The sequence below is a fragment of the Octodon degus genome, unplaced genomic scaffold (assembly GCF_000260255.1).
Source record: "Octodon degus isolate 3935 unplaced genomic scaffold, OctDeg1.0 scaffold00163, whole genome shotgun sequence".
In the NCBI taxonomy this organism is placed as follows: Eukaryota; Metazoa; Chordata; class Mammalia; order Rodentia; family Octodontidae; genus Octodon; species Octodon degus.
In genome coordinates, this window is record NW_004524739.1 from 2430572 (window position 1) to 2435944 (window position 5373).

At 47.9% G+C, this 5373-nt stretch overlaps 1 non-coding gene across 1 annotated transcript; it reads left to right on the forward strand.

Moving 5' to 3' along the window:
* Positions 1–5070: 5070 nt before the first annotated feature.
* Positions 5071–5274, forward strand: LOC111813093. Its single transcript, XR_002818429.1, has one exon. It is a non-coding gene; the product is annotated as a small nucleolar RNA SNORA73 family (small nucleolar RNA).
* The last annotated feature ends 99 nt before the right edge of the window (positions 5275–5373 follow it).

Here is a 5373-nt window from a genome sequence, read left to right on the forward strand (position 1 = left end):
AAAAGTCTGCTATTCGAATGTCAAAAGACTGGAATGATCAAAGAATTAGATGTGTGCATTCTGTTGAACTGGGGATTGAACTCAGACCCTTGTGCTTGCCAGGGAAGCACTTATTCCACTGAGCCATCTCCTGGGCCCCAATGTGTGTATTCTTGAGTCACCCCCAGGTACCTTAACCAGTGACAGCAGCTACTCATTAGCTCATGTCCGTTGACCTCTGTAAGGAATTTTAAGAAGGCACTGGGCATGGAGAGGTCATTTAAGGGTAGGAGTACAGCTCATGGCCTTGGCTTCTTATCTCCTCCAGCACTCCAAAAAGGAAGTCCTACTAAGCTGAAATTTCTCAATGTATTTGACTTTTTCTTTGAGATAGGGTTTTGCTATGCATTTCAAGCTGACCTTGAACTCACAGTGATTCTCCTGCTACCATGTGCACTACCATGCATGACTTTCTATAGTACATGGGAAACTAGGGCAGTGGTTGCAAACCTGTGGCACATGTTCCTGCAGCAGGCTATATAATTGAAAGCTCTAAAAGGTTCCCATTACTGTTTTAGGGGCGTGGAGATGTGCTTCACATGGCTAGTGTGTTCATTAATCCTTCACCTCATTTTTGTTCTTTATGGCTGTGTGCCTGTTTATTCATCCTTTTTTAGGGAGCAGCTCAGCCCAGCCTGAAGGCGGGGTTGGTGCCGCATGTGCCAGGGATCAAACTGCAGGCCCCTGTGCCTGCCTAAGCAGGCGCTTTAGACTGCTGAGCTATCTTGCCGGCCGTTTCCTCATCTTTGAAGTAGAAGCAGTTTTTCTTTTAAGGACTAGAAAATAAACCCTGGTCCTTTGCTCTGAGCTATAGCCTCATACTCAACCATTATCTTGCTTTGAGTTACGGTTTCACTAAGATGCCAGGGTTGGCTTGAACTTGTAACTCCTGCCTCAGCCTCCCAGGCTGCTGAGCCACTTCTTACTTCTCCTTGCCTTGAATCTAAAGTTCTCGGCTTGGGTCCTGTAAGTTAAGTCACAGTGGAAACCTTGGGAAAGCCCTGCGCTGGCTACCGCCATCTTTTCCACAAACAGAAGTGGCATTGTTTTACATTTTTGCACAGCTCATTTCTGGTTTAATAAAATTCTGCACCACTCACTGTGTTGTGTACCTGGTTATTTTTGTAGGCACATGATGTTTCAACTTTATGTGGAAAACGAAATCCAGACTTTAGTGCTTTGGGAGCCCACCCAACCTTAATTTAAGTAATTGAGAGAGCGCAGCGGGACGGAAACCCCTTAGAGCCGCCAGCGCCCGCTTGTTCCTGTTTTTCGTGGCTGCCGGCTTGTTGACCACCGAACGCTGGGACCCCAGTGGTGGGCAGCAGGGCGCAGGCGCGCGCACGGCTTACTCAGCTGCCCAACCCCCGGCGCCGTGCCCCACTGGCGCCCCCTTGCGCTTAGAGAGCTTTGTCGGGAAGCGTCCTGAAGGTGCGGAGGAGAGGAGGAGTCCTAAAGTGGCTTCCCACAAACTGCCAGCCCCTAACCCCCGGCCCGTTCACCCTGGGGAAGACCTGGATTCCTTGGCCGGTTCTGCTGTCACAGTTCTCACCTTGTGCACAGGGCAGCGGAAGGCAGCTTCTCCACATCCGAACGGTCCAGGCGGCCGCCCCCGGCCTGGGGACTGATGCTGACAGCCGCCCTCCGCTGTATAGCTCTGTTCCCCGCCAGGAGCCTTGTCCACCGCTCTACTGTACATACTCAGGCTGGAAGTAGCCGGGCAATATTACGAGAAACCCAAACTCTAAATAAAGCAAAGAAAAATAGGAAGTAGGTAAACCTTTTTCAAATAGGAGGGGGCATCAGGAGATGGAAGATAGTGCCAAGGAGGTAGATTGGCGGTCTAAGCGCCTGCCAGGCAAGCATAAGGACCCGGGTTCGATCCCCAGTGCCACATGCCATCCCGAGGGTGGTGGGAACGCCTGTAATCCCAGCACTGGGGAGGCTGAAAACAGGAGGATCACTATGACTCCAATCTGCATACCAGGGTCCCACTACGTAAAATGAAAATAATAATAATAATAATAATACAAAACATAAAATGGAAAAAAAATACAAAAACAAGAAAACAAACATAAAAGGAACAAGAAGGCCTCCATCTTGCTTTTATGTCTTCTACTCCCTTTAAATGGTTGCCTGTGTGCCACGCCACCCCACCTTGGAGCCAGCTGAATATGAACTGAAACCTACAAACAGCTAAATAAGCCTTTCCCAACTTAATTTTGGGTGTCAGGTACTTTGTCTCATTAGGGGACAAAGGTAACACAGAGGGAATTAACGCGCTCATGACAAGGCTGATATTTTTCCCTGCCAGGCAGCTCTGAACCATAAGACAATATCCACATGCCTCCCTTTGGTAGGTATAAGATACCTGGTAAAGCAGGCCTGGGATATAGCTCAGCAGCATAAGCGCCTGCCTGGCAAGTGCAAGGTTTGATCCCTGGTACCAGTAAATAAATGAGTAAATAAATAGGTGGCTAAGGTGGCACACACCCAGATACTGTGGAGGACAAACACAAAGCCCACCTGGGCAATTCTGAGAGACCAGATATGGTGGTGCACGCCTGTAATTTCAGCGTGTTACTTGTCTAAATATTTGTCACCAGCCTGGTCTTCTGTATTTTGTGTGGTCAAATGCACGAATAACACCATTTGAAGCAGTTTTTGCGGTACCGGGGCTAGAACTTTGCACTTCTGTTACTGAACTATCTCCCTCCCCCCCCCCCTTTTAATGCTGTATCAAACAAAGTCCTTACATACTAGGGGAGTGCCCTGAGGCAAGCTCAAACCAGTTTTCAGGTTCCAGCTCAGTGGCACACACTGTTGTGTACGGCAAATGTTTGATTTTATTTTTATTTTTTTACGTGGGGGTGGGCAGGACCTTACTCTGCAGTTCAGGTTTTGAACTATGTACCCTAGGCTGGCCTTGAAGTCAGCCTCAGCCTCCCGAGTGCTGGATTTACAGATTGTGCCACCACACCAGGCGCAGCACCACGTGCAGCAAGTGTTTAATTTTAGCCAATTAATCAAGAAGCGCTCCAGTCCTATATTTACCGAGTTTCTTTTTTTCTTTTTCTTTTTTTTTTTTTTTTTTTGCGGAACCGGCAATTGAACTCACTGAGCCATCTCCCCGGCCCTTATCGAGTTTCTTTCGCATGTGACTGGGCATATGTAATCCTCTCCGAGGTTTTTATTTTACTTCCATAATTTTATTGATAAACAAATAGCAATGAGACAGCTTCAAATCAAATTGCTAGGTCAGTTTCAATAACTAACACACTGCATACATTCTTCTTAGTGGTTAATTGCTGTACAAGATGCGGACTTGATATCCTATTTACAAACACCACTAGAACAAATCATTCTATTCATTAAGAGAATGTAACTATCTATCCTAACCAATTTGAATACACAGATACAAAATGGACATTCATCTGTATACCCTTTTTTTGTTAAGTTCCGTTATTTGAATATTTTAGGTGTGTAAACTCAGCAAAATATTCTAAAAGAGTCCAGTAGCCCATAATAGCATTGGGTCTTCTGTTTAACTGGCAATGTCAGAAATTGTTGACCTGAGTCCCCCACAGCTCAACATAACAGCATGGCCTTACTTCCTATATTTCATCTTCATTCCGAGGTTTTTTTTGGTATGGAGGATCAAACTTGGGACCTTGAGCTTGCCAGGCAGGCGCTTATGCCGCTGAGCTACATCCCCAGCCTGTATTTTGCTTTTCTACAGATGTTTTCTCTTATTTTGCAAACTTGTTCCAAAGCCCCTGGCCAATTAATCGAAGAATAAATACCCACCGTCGGAGGCAAACCACTGTGCAGGCTTTATGCGCCCATTAAAGCCCCGCGCTTAGACTGCAATATCGCCAGCGGGCTCTACTCCAGAAAGGGGAGGAGCTCAGTGGCGCACGTCCCAGCATCCTTAGCGAGCTTCCAATTCCCTTACCGCGCATTTCTTACGTACTCGCCCTTCCGGAGCTATATATACGGTTGCTTTAGCACCTTTCAGTCTTTCGGGCATCAGCGACAATGCAGTGTGTGGGAGGCGTCTACCTTGGTGAGCGATTTTACCCCCGTAAATCATGTTTTATATAGGTCAAGTATAAGTTAGGTAGCAGTTGTAACTCAAAAATGAGGCAGGCTCAAAAATTTAAAAAGCGCTTTATTTTAGCTGGTACCCAGCGGCAACGCCCGACACAGTGCCCAAGTGCGGCCCGAAGCGGGGGAGCGTGGGGTTTAGAGAGCTTAAAACCGCAAAGCAGGCGGGGTACGACTCGGGGAGTTCAAGGAGACATGGCAGCTGCTGAGACTAGATACGGTTAGGGGTCTGGAGAGGTTCTTGGAATTTAAGGGTGTAGGAACAGCAATGGACCTTTTTGGAACTCAAGGGTGGGGTGAGGGCTTGCGCAAACAGCAGTTCTGTGAGATAGGCACGCATTTTATAGCCGCTGACATGGTTTACTAAGATGGCGCATACAGCACAGGATGGCGGCGCCTTGGTCAGGTTATAATAGTAGCCAGCCCATCCCAAAGATACTATTTAAACGAAATACTTTGAGCAGCCTCCGTACCTATGAAGCGGGGAGGGCGGAGTGGCCGCGAAGTGTGCTCGGGTGCCGAGTACGCCGCTGCACGTTTCTCACGGATTCCTAAGCGCGGCGCAGCCACCGTGTCCCGTTATCCGTTGTGTACTTGACCTTACTGCTTTCTGCCAGGCGCCTGCCGCCTGATGAGATTTTACATTGCGCACGTTTGACTTTGGTCCTCCATTCGTAATTAAATTTAAGGCATTGTAGTTTGGGGAACAGGTAGCAACCGGCCATACTTGACTTTCGGATGGATGGACACGCATCCCACCCCTGCTTTTGCCGTTACTAGCCGCTCAGTGCCGGTTATGACGACGCGATCTCTAAGCTGGTTTTTGGTTGCATTTTGGACCCTGGCGATAATCTACCCAAAGAAGTCGCTGTACCTCAGGTGGAATTGTTTATCAGCGCAGTCATTCGTGAGTCGTATGACTGCCCAACGTGGATACCCCGGGAGGTCACTCTCCCCGGGCTCTGTCCAGGTGGCATACGGGAGCATAGGGCTCTGCCCCGTGATGTATAATCCCTTTCCACAACGTTGGAGAAGAAGCTGGGCCTCGTGCCTGCGCCTGCATATTCCTACAACTTCTCAGAGTCCTTTGGGCAGTGACTGAGGAGATAAACCATGCAGGAAACAGTGCTCGGCCTCACAGTCTGTATGTAACTTAGTCTCTTAAAAAAGTGCTTTAGTCTCTTACTTGGTGAATCATTTTTCTTACAGGATTTGAAGCATCTATAG